Source organism: Dermacentor variabilis, chromosome 7, assembly GCF_050947875.1.
Source record: "Dermacentor variabilis isolate Ectoservices chromosome 7, ASM5094787v1, whole genome shotgun sequence".
NCBI classification, from domain to species: Eukaryota; Metazoa; Arthropoda; class Arachnida; order Ixodida; family Ixodidae; genus Dermacentor; species Dermacentor variabilis.
This window is the reverse complement of record NC_134574.1, coordinates 142,198,538-142,213,441: the sequence shown is the minus strand read 5'-3', so window position 1 is coordinate 142,213,441 and position 14,904 is coordinate 142,198,538. Positions and strand designations below refer to the sequence as shown.

The window sequence follows — 14,904 nt, the reverse complement described above, 5'->3', positions numbered from 1 at the left end:
GCGCTACAGACTGTGACGAAGGATCGTCTTTCTTTTCTTTTCTTTTTTTTGCCACAAGGATTGGTTGACGAGATGGCAGGTATACGTTGTTTCTGAAAATCGAGCAAGTACAGCGCGAATAAGACAGGACACATTGTAATGGCTGGGGTCGGGCATGAAATAGATGGCAGCAGGTGGAGAAGGGTTCCAAGGTCGCTCCTGGGAAGCTCGCCACCCACGCAGCTGCAGCTGGCTGGGAAAATTCTGTAGGTCGGTACCATTGCAGGCCGTTCTTAACAACATTAGGGAATACAAACAGCAAAAAAAAAAAAAAAGCAACGGCCTTGCGCGCCGTTTGCACTTCCTACGTGTCCTGTCCACTGGCGCTGCCACAAATTCGGCTTTCTTTCCACGTCGAACTGCAGGCGTAAACCAGACGAAACCGCCTAACACACTGAGCGAACAAACCACGCAGACTGTCCCGTTCGAAACAACCGAGTCTACTCGTCGACGACACGCAGCCGAGATACACCCCGCATAAGTCATCCAGCTCTGTAGACCTTTCTCTTCAACACGTGAAGCGCGGTTCCCCAGCGTCGTGCTCCCACAGAATCGCTCTGAATTTCCCATCCCGTGCGTGGCGGGGGGTATAGACCGCACGGCTTCGTTTTCAAAAGACCGCCGCGCCCTCTCTCCCTCTCTCGCGCGCGAGCCAAGGAACCGGGCGCAGCGAGCCTACTCCGGAGACACTCCTTTAATTAAATTTGAGCCGCGGCTACGTGTACGGTTGCTCCGTGGCCTTAATCGGCGACACTGCGCCAGCCGCATAGCTGCAAGAAACGACTGTGCGTTTCCTCCCTTGTTGCAGGCGACGGCCTGGGGACAGGGGAGGGGAGGGGGGGGGGGCACGATGCTTCGCAACAATTAACCCAGATATCGCATTTCCAGCCCTAGTCTCACAGCTCTCTATCTACACTTTCGCTCGCCCTCCCCTTCATATCCCCGTCCCCACCACCACGCAGCCGCCGTCAGATTTAACCCGAACAATGACGACACGTCTACAGGGGCTTAACTTTCAACAAATTGCGCGGGACTTAAGGAGATAAACATCGAACGCTTTGAAATGAGGAAGCATTAAGTTCGCACATTGCAGGCGCCCGAACCAGGAATCTCCAGCATCATCCGCAGGTGAAGCAAAAAAATCGGCTCAAAATAGCAACTGACGCACATTATTCGAAGATGTGGAAGCTCCGCCGATGGCCTTTCGTGCGTAAAACGGTGACCTTGAGCAAGTATGCGAAGGCTGTCAAACAATCATCCTAATATATTCTACTGTTGTTCTCAAAATGCCAGACCTAACGTCGTCGACATTCCCGTGACGTCACGACACATGGCTGACCCGTCATCGACATTGCCATGACGTCACGACACGTAGTCCACGTCGTATAACGATAATATGATGGCGTTGCACGAACAAAATGCAAACAATTGAGCAGCGCACTTTTTTTTCTTTTTTGCCTGCTGCACTCGCGTGCTACAGCGGCGCCGATGCAAAAATGGGGAGCCAGCGCAACGTGACGTCATGGCGCATCGTGACGTAATGGCACATCGAGTTCCCGGGTACAGAAATCCAAAAGTGGCTCGTAGAAACAAATGATGCAGTAAGTTTTTTTAAGGTGTTCGACGCTTGACATTTCTTTTTGCAAGGGTTAAAGGGTTACACCCTTTAACCCTAACCCTAACTTTAACCCTTTAACCCTTTAACGCTAAGGAAAAGTTTCGCGCGAAAGGCGAAGCATCGATAGCGATACCGAAGTATTACACAACTGCACAAGATAAGGTTCGTAGTTTTATAGGTCGTATAATTGCAGTAAGCATTCCCAAATTAAATTGGTAAGCACGATGAAGATGTTTGCCTATACGCGCGGAGGTAAACATTACCAGATCTCACACGATTGCCGCGAACACTCGCTGTCACAACGGTGACGTGATGAAGAGCGCAGAGTGCAGCGAACACTTCTGCTGCCTCTCACTCACAACGCGTCTCCGAAATTTGAGATTACGCGACCTCCAGGCTCTAGGCGCCGTTACGTTCGACCTGCGGAGGCTGGCGATCTTCGGGGAATCGACCGTCGGAAAGGCGCCACCATGTCCGCTGCGATGACTCACTTTGTGAAAACAACAATGCGCCGAGTCAACAGGATATCGGCGCCACCATGGCTGAGGCGGCGACTCGTTTTGAAAGAACAACAATACGTCAGTCCCCAGCCCGACGGCGCCACCAAGTCCAGGGGCGGGCGGCGGAGCAAGTATTGTTAGTGTGTACGCCGTCCCCAGCACGGTCTGTTTGGAGCAGGGGAGCTCCTGGAAGATATTTTGCGGTGCCGTCTCACGCAGCTTAGAAGTCGTCAGTCGATGGACAGACGCGGCGGCCGCGGTCTGCGGAGTCGACTCTGGGATAAAGAGGCGCCTGCTCGGGGCAGCACCGCGTCTGCGAGAACCCTCTCACGTTGGTGTGGTCAGTGCAACCTGTGCGGAAGTGAGTGCGTAAACCCTCCCCCTCAAAGGCGGGTCAACTACGATGACTTTGGACGCTCCGAAATGGTCGACAATTGAACGGCCGTTTTCCCTCACCTAGGGATCTAGGGAGGACAGAGTACTTAAGGAGCCGTTGGCGGCTCCTCAGAGTGCATTCCTCTTTCAGCCTTGTGAGACTGATGAACAGCAACGTTCTCATGTACATACTGTAAATAAATCCCATGTTCCTCGTTCTCGATGAGAACAAGTCTCTCCCCCTCAGCGTGGACGACGGCATGGGCCAGCTACCATCTATGTCATGCCCGACCCCAACCATTACAGCGTGCGCGAAGACGTCGCACACGAGCCTATGCAACTCCAGCGCACATGCAGCCATCAACCGTCTCGGCTCGCCCCTGCTTTGGACTCGCCGGAGATTTGCTCCAAGATGGGGCGAGGCGGCGCACGGCATGGGCCAGAGGAACACTTGCAGTCCCTCCCCTCTTGGCGCGCATTTTATCACGGTACGGCGCGCTCCCCTCAGCCCTCGCTTGCGCGCGCGAGATCACGACGCGCATCAAGACACCCTCCTGCACGGTTCACCCTCTCACGCTTCCTCCCGCACCCACAGCATACGGTGTCCCGGTAGCGATTGGACCTTGTCGCACTTGGCCTTTATACGGAACCTCACGGCGACGCCAATGCGGACTGCGAATAAATTCGACTGGAGCGTCCGTATGACTGATAGCGCAATGAAAAAAAGTGAGCGGTCAAAAATGTCACGTAAATACTACAATTGGGGTCGTTTGGTTACACAGTGTTTTCGATTACGCGCAGTTACCCAGACGGACAAATTCCGTCTGGGTACCGTCCAATTTCAAAGCTGTCCCTGCGCATAAAAGCGCGTAATCGAAACCAATGTCAGTGATCGTTTACGGCGCGTTCCGGTTAAATATGTCGGAGCCTGTAAGCCAAGCATGGCACACGCGCGCGCACTGCTTGGCCAGTACTAAGTGCATGGGACAGTCACACTTTCAACGGAGAGCTGCTGGTTGCACCATACTGCTAAGCTTTCTTCAATCACGGTGACTATATGGTTGTGCTGCGTCATTGTTCATGCGGAACAAGATATAAAATGTTATGCAAATCCAACACCCACGTTGAAATCTGTATAAGCGAAGCGTTCGATCGCTACAATGGTATGGGATTAATTGTCCTTATGACTTCGTTTTGGTTAAAATTTGCAGCGTCTTATGATTTTCGCTATGATTGTGTTTCGATTTGTTTTGGTTGTCGCCGTGATAGTGTTTTTCGAGTGTCTTATGGCAGTCACTATGACTCTTGCCGAGTGTCGCATAGTTATTGCTGCGATTGCCTTCTCTATACCGTAAAAAGAAACCCATTATACGGCTAATGACTGTTTCTGCCGATGGATCTGCACCAGAAGATAGATGTAGCGTAGCCGTGGCAATTACAGTTCGGCATGCTCTAGTTGACGGCGGCATCACAAGATGGAACCAGCAGCGCTGATGATCTCTCCAGTGTTCCGACACTCCGTAATCTATCACCCGTGAACTGCAGAGTGTGCCTCCCGAATGAATGTATAATAGCGCACTGCGAACTGACCACGGCTAGTTGGCTCGTGGTAAAGCGTTTACGAGAGCAGTGGCTGCGAACGCTAGAATTACTGAACAGACTACAAGCCGAGCAGACGTCATCCACGCCATTCAGCAACAGTTGATGTGGAACGCCCGAGTCGCTAGCAAAAACAGTTCCAACAAAAATAGAGAGTCTTGGCTTGCTCGTAAACGTGTTAGGCGTACGTCCGCCACTACAACAATTGTGGGGACATCTTGTGACGCAGAGTTTAACCATAGAGAACAAAAAGCTAATACTGCAGTGACCTACCATATTCCCTGAACTGCTGGTGTAAAGCGTCGGTAAGCACATAATTGTGGACGAGCAGCCATATCGTGGTTTTCTTTCGACGAGAACCCTCCCGAGACAAAAATATATCGAACGCTTTGTACAATTGGACAACGCGTCACTAGATCTCGCTACCATCCTTGCTACTGTCGGCCACGGCTCCGGTAACCCGGTAACCCGTAAACGGTAAGAAGGTTACCGCCAAACTAAAACTCTCTAATTATACTCGACGAAGATCGAAATGTTCGCTTCCCACGTAGTACACCTCGCCACTCTCAGATGTCGTCTGCATGCACTCCGCCGTGTTGTAAATCGCACCGCTGGCACGAGTTGTTGGGAACTCGGCGCTGACGCCCGTTGTTGCACCTGGGTCGCAAGCCCCAAGGGTAGCGTTGGCCTGGCGGCCTGGGGCACAACTGGAAGCATCCGAAGGTCCTGGCAAAGCATGAGTCGACTGGTAACAACAAAACAACTTGTTTATTCTAACATCGCAAAGAGTTGGCGGTCAGGTTGACCGAAGTAGAGAGACGGGAGTACACGTTACTCAACAGAAGAAATCGGAGCCCCCTTGCCGTCCGGGGGCAGCTGCTTTTATACTCTCGCAGTTGAGGGCAAGAAGGAACCCCTCTATAGACGAGCACGTGACTGTGCCGCTCGGGCACAATGGGATGAGAAGGTGGAGCAGCCGTCGTGCCGGCGCCGTTCGGGCACAATGGGAAGAGAAGGTGGCGCAAACGTCGTGTCGGCGCCGGTCAGACCCCCTCGCTTCACAGTTGGGGGAGCTCCTCTCCCCGGCTGCCGCGCTTCGACAAGCGTGGGCACCAACATGCACATACACACACACACGCACATGAAGACACGTGGCATTGGAACATGCCTGGACGCGCTTGGCAGGGAGGCGTAGCGGCGGCGCCGAACGGGCCAAAATGTCTGCCGCTTTGAACGAAGCCCCGGCGTCCGTTGCATCCGCGCCGGCTTTACCGCGCGTCGTAGGCGAAACGTAACAGCCGCGAGCTAGAGCACACGACACGGTCACAAGCAGCTTTCAGAAGGCGGCGCGCGCCGCCTTTCCCTATTTTTGTTTTGTTTCCGTTTTCTTTTTTTTTTAAGCACATAACGAGACAACGTCGCACGAACCAGACGGCGGGGCGCCGCGTTTTAGCACTTTGGACAAGCAGGAGCCGCGGTCTGGGTGGTACACGGCGGCTCCCACAAAGAAGCGTGCAACGTCTCCCCCCGCCCCACCCCGTCCTTTACTGCCATGGCTAACCCTATATAACTCCGAATTTACTGCCAAGGAAAATAGCAAGACCAATCGCCGCCCCTGCGGTAACAACGAGTCAGGCCTAGCTTGCTGTTGGTATGGAGAACGGTGCCTTCTGCTCATTTGTTCCCAGACAGGCACTTTGCTTACACGTGCGTACCGCATATTCCGGTCTATAGAGTCCCTGCGTATACAGCCCACGTGTACAAGTAGAAGTGGCGCGCGGAGAAAACCATATCCCCTGTTTTTCGATTCTAAACAAGTCGCCTCGATCTAACCACTCAACAGACGTTAAGCTTAAAATTTTGTTTGTGCATGCTATAGGCTACCTGTAGTCCGTAGACATCCAAGCGGTTTAGCTTATATTCGAACACAAACTAAAACTTTCCACGACGTAGAAAGTCTATAAACATTATAATCACGAAAGCGAAAGCGTGAAACTAAGTCCCAGACGATGTCCACAGACAACGACTTCGCACTAAGACGTTTACAGACTGCCATAGAACGTCTGCCCAAAGCGAATGAACACAATTCGCATCAAGACGTCTCTAGATAAACATAGATATCCACAGACGTATATACATAGGTTTATGGACTTTCTATTGGCCGTGTAACGAAACTTCAATAAACTTCCTATATCTAGGTGCCTCTAGATATACAGTATGGACATATATACGCCTATAGACGTTTATGGACTTCTTGTAGGCCCTCTGCCAAAATTTAAACAGACCACTTATTTATATACATATCTAGATGCATTTCTACTGCTGTCCACAGACTTCCTACGGGGGCGCCTACCCAAATTTCAGTATACTACCTATCTAAACGCCTACAGATATACGGACACAGAAGTCAATATATACACGCACGTATATAACGCCTATTTATAGACGTCTGCTAACTTCCCATAGGCCAGCCCACCCAAACTCGATCACCCCGTTCTTTTCTCACGACACTCCGTAGGCGGGAGCAGAGTTCCCCCCCGTGGAGTCGGCACGTGGTGTGACAGTGGCTGCCCGCATACACAGCCCAAGGCGGGCGCGACCCGGCGGGGAAAAAGGCAAACGTGCGCGATGGCTCCGTTTCCGCGTGACTCCATTCCCCTGGCCGCCTGCTGAACGCCCGCAGCCTAAAACAACACCCATACTGTCTGTGTCTCTGTTTCCAATGGGGCGGCGGCATGCAGAATAGAAAAAAAAAGAAGAAAGGCAGGCACAGGTGGAACACAATGGCCCGGCATTTAGGCTTCCCGCGGCTGCCGGAACTGCGCTGCGCTGGCTGCAGCCGTCGCGGGTCGCCCGCGGTTACTTTTCTGCGTGGCTTTCTTCTCCGCCTTCGACCGACGGTGCGTCGCGGATTTTTCGTTCTGAACGTACTACGCTCCCGAATACGGAACACACGCGTGCACACACACACGCAGAGACGACGACAGGGCCGCTCTTTTGTTCTTGCCAGAGCGCTATAGCTCGCCCGTTCATAACGCTCTCGGCGAGCGTTCCCACATCGGGGCAGCGATGGGTGTCGTTCGCGAGCGGCGTTAAAACTCGGGAGGAGCACGTGGATATCGGTACAGCATACGCACGTGCAGACGCAGGGTGCGTGGCCAGGCGAGAACTGTTCGTCGGTGCGGGCTTGAAGAGCGTATGCATAGGGACCGAATGAACTGGCATCTAAAAAATGACAAGCAGTCGCCGAGGGTCAGTGAAAGGGAATAAAAAAATCTGTGCCACCAAGAGCAGCGATACAGCAGCGGCACGACGGCCATAAGGACAACGGCAACTAGTACTACGATGACGGCACGACAACGTCAAGACGGCGATGGCGCGATGATTGATGACAATGAAGACGCAGACGGCATGAACAGTGACACTGTAATCATTACGACGATGGTAACGACAATGTAGACCGACTGTACCTGCTGCTGGTGATGACGGCACGAAAACATTATGATGATGATGATGATGATGATTATAATGATGATGATTATGATGATGATGCCAACGACAACCACGACGCAATGACTAACTCATCGCGGACCCAAGATCGAATCCGCGGTAAGGATAAATAGGGTTATTTCCTGACGACTTCTGCCAATGAAATGTACATAACCTTACGACGCTTGCAAGAGACGACAGGAAAGCTGGACCCTTAGCAGCTATCGCTTTAATTAAAGACAGATATGGTGACGCGGGGAGGCATGAAGAAACGAAGGGCTTAAACCGTACTCGTTTGAACGCGGTATATAGCGCTTGGTACGGCCCAGAAGAGTGTTTGCTCCCCAACGTGCCTTCAACGACTGTGAGGTTCTAAAAGGAATGCAACATCTAAATAAAAATAAATTATAAAAGGAACCCACAGTCTCAGCGATGTGTAAGCCACGCTTTTAAAGTGGAGGGTGAATGCGCGCTGGTTGTGTCTTGACCAGGAACTGACAGTCCTCCCAACCGAGCGAGCGCCTATCTCTAACGCGACAGTCATTTCACACGCAGATAAAATTAGAAAAGTACTATAAAGGACGGCACAGTTTGCACTATAGTCTAAGGCGATCAGAGACGGCGAGGAACGAAAAGCGATACGCGGACAAGTATGAACCTCAGTACTCGCGTTCCTTTGTCACGCATATACCGCGAAGTACGTTACAATGGAAAGACATGTAGCTGCACTTTCACATTCTTTTCTTTTGGCTCCTGAACCGCATCTAGGCCAAGTGGTGCACCCCGAATGTGCTGCACGCTTTCTCTTTCCTCTTGGTGCGAGTGCGTGTGTGCGATGCACCGACTGACGCTATGCGCATGAACGAAGCCAGTCACTGCGGCACCGAGCCTCTCGCTTAGCGAAGCTTTCTTTACGCATGGGTGAAACACGAGAATACCGAGAAGGTCGTTTCAATGTCCTCCGTTTCAAAGTCCTCCGTTTCCTTTCTTTCTTATTTTTTTTTTTTATCTCCTGCCTTTTCACACTCCGCCAGTGATTTAAGGCCTTCCCGCGCAGCATTCGCTTTCGATAACATTTCGCACGTCGTCGTGCACTTCCTACTAGCAGGATTTACGATTGTACACCAGGTACGCGAACTTAAAATTATGGGGTTTTGCGTGCTAAAACCACACTCTGATTATGAGGCACGCCGTAGCTGGGGGACTCCGGAAATTTCGACCCCCTGGGGTTCTTTAACGTGCGCCTAAATCTAAGCACCACGGGTGCTTTCGCGTTTCGCCCCCATCGAAATGCGGCCGCCGTGGCCGGGATTCGATTCCGCGACCTCGTGCTTGTTAGCAGCCCAACCCCACAGCCACTAAGCAATCGCGGCGGCTTCGGACGAATCCCGCTGGCGGCCACGACGCTGGCGAACGGCCAGGGTCGCCCGCCGTGGTTGCTCAGTGGCTATGGTGTTGGGCTGCTGAGCACGAGGTCGCGGGATCGAATCCCGGCCACGGCGGCCGCATTTCGATGGGGGCGAAACACGAAAGCACCCGTGGTGCTTAGATTTAGGTGCACGTTAAAGAACCCCAGGTGGTCAAAATTTCCGGAGTCCTCCACTACGGCGTGCCTCATAATCAGGAAGTGGTTTTGGCACGTAAAACCCCAAATATTATTATTATTAACGGCCAGGGTCCACGGCTTTCCGGACCGAGGACAACGTCCGCGCGCACAGGGCGAAGACTCTCGCCTGCTCCTTTGGTTGATGCACTTCATTGCTGCTACTGAATCAATGCCGACTTTTTCAGTTGACTCGTGTTGTTAGCCATCACGGCAGAGAGAGAGCACCAGCACTCTAGAGGAGTGAAATTCAGGTCGACCTCTCGGCCATTTAAACAAATTGCCTACTTTCTCTTTCTCGTGACAAATAGCAATGACAATTGTACAGGGTTGTCTTCCACTAGAGTTTGTTTGTTATGCAAACCGACGTTTCTCCGTCGGCCAACTGCATAGGCATTGGACACCTCGTCATATATGTTGAAATCAGCTTAAATCCCGCAATTGGGACAGATGCCCTTAAGTGAATGACTACGAAGTGAATTAGTGAAACGTAGTTAAATTAGCTGGCACGAAAATGCGATTCGCCGTGCGGCGAGCGTTCGCCTCTTCCAAGTAATCCAGCTTATCTGACACCACTGCAAGTTATCTATTTTTTGTTACAGAAGATTGCTGATAAGGGCTGCACACACACACACACGCACACACACACGCACGCCTGGTACAACGGATCAAACTAAAAAGTCACCCGCAAGATGCTAATCCACAACAATTACTGCAGAAAAAAAATTAATGTGAGCCATTCCCGCGGCGATTGCCCTTCGCGCAACTTTCCCGATCCATCGTTTTGGGGCGTAAAAAAAGAAAGGACCTACGTACTATATATATACATACACGCATACGAGCAGCGCGACCCAGCTACGCCGAGTTGCTATAAGTGATACTCCGACAGGGTCGCACTTGCAGTAGCACAGTCTCACAGAAACCGGGCAGCGAAGGGAACACCAAACGACACGAACGGGTAGGCCGCGAGTAATGAATGGGCGGTCCGGGGAGAACAGTGCAACGCGGGTATCGCATTAAGTTTCCCCGATCCACCCTATACCCCCATAGGTGCCGCGCTACTCGACAGAGTTATTATCGGGACTAGCTTGTCGCCCCCCCACCCAACAAAAAAACAGAACAAAGATATAGCAAGAGCAGCCAGGACCGTCGCAAACCCACTGCGTATATAGATGCCCGATAATCGCAGTGGCTACCCTTTAAGCACGGTGTTTAGGCGCAATTAAGACGCTCTCATTCTCACCGCTTCCTACATACAGGGGAGTGTGTGTACAGCGGGCCTCGGGTTTCTTTGTTTCTTTTTTTTTTTTTCGGTGACGACGCACGCAGACGCTATATATTTACGAAGAAACCGTGGGATCCAGCACGACGCGTCGATCGAGGAAAATAAGATAAAATAAATAAATAAATAATAAAGAGTCGGTCGACTGTACATAGACGACACGCCCCGTACATAGCCGGAGTCGTAGCCAAAAGTAGCAGCCGCAGCCCTGTCGGGTGCATCTCTCCCCGCGCCTTTTTAGCGGTGCAGGTCTAAGCGGGGACCAGAGTGCGGCGATACCGTGCGAAGCAACCACGTAGTACATACACACGCACATACAATTGTGTGAGCGAGTTGAGGAAAGAAAACCCGGGGACGCGGGGGCTCCCTTCAACCACACGGTGTACGTAAATACAAATACACTGGAGAACGCCCGCATATAGTCGTAAAACGTAACAATAAATAACTAAGCGAGGGGGGGGGGGGATGGCGCGTATTACAGCCGCATGTTTGTACACATGCAGGCATACGCTCGAGGCGGCGAGAGATTAGCGAGTAGATTTCGAACGCACGCGAGACGCGCTCGGTAAAACTGGTCAATGCTTTTATTTCTTTCTTTAACAATCGCCGCTTTTACTTTGCGAAGATCGAGGATGCAGGCGTGGAAAGGAACACGCGGGCGGAGCAGCGGTGTAATTTTCGGGCGGTCTGCGCTTTCGCTCGGGCGTCAAGCAGCCGATTTATCTTGCGCGCATGCAAGGTACACTGTACCTCTTCCGTTTTCTTCTTTTTTTTTTTTTTTTAGGCAAAGACGGAGCGTTGCGGATGCAGCTCCTTTCAGCCGACCATGCAGCAGCGGTGTATATAGAGATAACAGAAGCACACCTGCGGCCCCAAAAACAAGTTCCAATCATTCGCGCTATCGTAAGTCTCTATTGAGCCAGAACAACAAAAGATAATAATAAAGCGCGTTTTTTAAAACGTTTCGATGTGTGGAAGGTCTATTTTTACGTTTCAGGATAAAAATAAAGGCGCGTTGCCTCAAGACTAATACTGATAATTTTTATTTAATAATAATAATAATATTTGGAGTTTTACGTGCCAAAACCACTTTCTGATTATGAGGCACGCCGTAGTGGAGGACTCCGGAAATTTTGACCACCTGGGGTTCTTTAACGTGCACCTAAATCTAAGCACACGGGTGTTTTCGCATTTCGCCCCCATCGAAATGCGGCCGCCGTAACCGGGATTCGATCTTACGACCTCGTGCTCAGCAGCCCAACACCATAGCCACTGAGCAACCACGGCGGGTAATTTTTATTTAAGTTATCCAAAGTTATTTGGCAAAGATTGTCATTCAAAGCGGCGAACACGGCGTAGAAGTGTTCATCATAGTGAATTTTTTATTCTTCCGCTTGCTTGCTTCTTTGTTCCTAACCCTACAGCTTTATTATATATATATATATATATATATATATATATATATATATATATTTTGCCTGCAACCCTTCGATTGCAATTACAGAGTCAGGTAACACGTTGATGCGCTCCAAAGCAAAAATAAAAAATCTCGCGTCAGAAGCCCGACCGCGGACTGAACCATGAGGAAACGACAGAGCAACACTTAAAAGAGTGGCGCATGCTACGCGTATACATAGCTGCCTAACAAGACGCCAAAAGAGTCTTGCGAAGAATTGCAAAGCTTCCTGTAGAAACATTGTATAAGGATGTCATTGACCTGCTTTGCTTCCCTCTTTTTCATACTTGTATTTTTGTATTTTTTTTGTGTGTATGAGTATGTTACCGTATTTACGCTGTCTAAAGCTTTGCCTACGCAAACCATTTTTTGAAGTTCTGCTTTACTTATCTTGTGACTGCCTGTATTAATATTCATATTGTTTACTACTGTTGAAACTCGATGGGGGCGAAATGCGAAAACACCCGTGTGCTTAGATTTAGGTGCACGTTAAAGAACCCCAGGTGGTCAAAATTTCCGGAGTCCTCCACTACGGCGTGCCTCATAATCAGAAAGTGGTTTTGGCACGTAAAACCCCAAATATTATTATTACTACTGTTGAAACACTTACTTTGTGTCCTCCCTTGCCCGATGCCCTTAAATGGGCCTCTAAGGTGTTTTAAATAAATAAACAAATAAACAAATAAATAAATAAATAAATCTACAACGCAGAAAAAGAAATCCGGGGCCCTATATCATTCCTCTGGAGACAAATCCCCGCTCCACCACGCGCAATTCGACAGCTGCAGAGGCCGCGCGTAGCCAGACACCGTAAAATAATTTACACCCTAAAAAGTGAAAAAAAAGGGCGTAAATGTGTGTATAACTCACACCCTTAGAGTGTCCGTTACGTAGATAACACCCTAACGGTGCGAGTTATAGACACATTTACACCTTTTTTTCACTTTTTAGGGTGTAACTTATTTTACGGTGCAGCCCAACGTGAGCGGCGATGCGACGCCCGCGACGAATGGAGACTTCGAGCGGACCGCGTTTTGGACCGTGCAAGCTATACATCTAAGAGGGGGGGGGGGGGGGAGCAGTGAAACCCATTATTCGACAAAAGAAAAAAAAACGCAGTCTCACAGTGAAAGTGTTACGAGAGAGAAAGTCGCGATCCGGGATGTTTATATATATATATATATATATATATATATATATATATATATATATATATATATATATATATATATATATATATATATATATAGTGGGGGGGGGGGTCATTTTTACAACTTCCTGTTATCAGTGTGACCTGCGCGTTCTTATTTTTTCTGTTCCGCCTTGCTTCACTCCCGTCTTTACGGCCTTTTTCATCTTGCTGTTTCTTCATCTTCACTTCCCTTCTCCTGATCTCCGAATTCCTTTCCAATTCCCCTCCCCCCGCCCCCGCTTCCTAAAGAGTACAGGCATGGCTTTGTGCTCCTGTCCGTGGCAGTTGCCAGCCTGCTCCTTCGCTCTCTCTCTCTCTCTCTCTGTGCACTTGTGTTTTCATATGTAGTAACAATAACAACAATAAGAATCCCTCAACGGAGCCGTGTCTTAAAAAAAAAAAAGAAGGCGGAATAAAACGCCCTCATGAATTTCCCTCGTGCAAACCAGCGCTTCGAGATGCCTTTGGCGGGTTTGAGGCGCGCTCCTCGTATGGGGACGTTTCACTCATAAAAAAAGTTAGGGCACGCGCGCATCGACGAATTAAAAGGCCCAAGTTACGGGACGCGCTCTTCACCGAAATCCGCTGCTGCAGTCCCTCGTCGTACACCGCGGCAAGTTTCTACGCACAAGGTCGAGCACGTCGTCGCACGTGACACAACGCGTTCGAGTGCCGAACAAAGGTTTGCGCTTTCGCTTCAAGGTTCACCGTGACGGTGACCTTGAAGGGGTGGCCGGGGGTGACGCTTTCGGTCGCCGCTCGAAATCTGCAGCGCGATCCGTCGTCGTAACGGCCGCACGCTATCACTCACGAGATATACGATATCAACTCAAGGTCGGTTCTCCGGCGATTTTTTTTTTTCTTTTTCCAAGAACCACTTGAAGCGAGGGAGGGAGGAAGGGTGTCAACTTCCGGCGCCCGAAAAAGAGAAACACACACGTATACGCGCACACGGAGGAATAGTGTGCCGCTGCGCGCGACCGAAAGGCCAGAGCATAAATTGCCCACCCGGCTTTATAAAAGATGGCGCTCGTAAAAGAACACGCACCTCCCGCTCACGGAACGCAAAGCGCGGGGACGCAGCAGCGTAGAATAAAGAACCAACTGCAGCAGCTTCTGCAGCACGCCCACGGCAACGACTCTCGACGACCGACTATATGCAGGGCTCCAAACGACCGTCGCGCAGTTGGTCCTGTCCTCGTGATCAACCTCCCCGCTATTATACGCCACCGCACCGATGATTCCGTGTCCTCGCAAAAATCCGCGCAGCATGGAAATGACGCGAGAACCTGCAGAAAAAAAAATGCACTCACGCGGATCCACTCGCTTCTGAGTGCACGCAGCTGCACCACATTTCGTTACAGTGGAGTTCTAACGTGTCTAATCAAGTTTTGCGAGCACATTTCGAAGCACCAGCTATATGGGGAGCGCATGGCAACAATATAATGCGTTCTGTTCTGAAACGCGTTATTCGAAGCAAACGCTAGGGGACGCGACGGGCGGACAACAACAAGTGCTACGCAGACATCGACCAAAAGTTTGCTGCACACGAGTTCAAGCCACATGGAAGGCTCCTTCGATGCGACATAGATGCAGAGCAGAATGCGCCGAGCATTTCGAAACAAAGCGCCAACAATATTCTGCTTGTCTTCGTTAACGCTGATACGTTCTATACTGCAGCGAAATATTAAGGTACCCCCCGAATTCATCGGTACAAACGTAATAGGGAGAGTTTAGATGTGAGTAATTAC

The 14,904-nt window shown here is 50.5% G+C and overlaps 1 protein-coding gene across 1 annotated transcript in view; it reads right to left on the bottom strand.

Annotated features, from left to right (window-relative positions):
* The window catches only part of LOC142588871 (uncharacterized), a 517,173-nt gene that overhangs the window by 475,271 nt on the left and 26,998 nt on the right, over nucleotides 1-14,904 (bottom strand). The window lies entirely within an intron of this gene.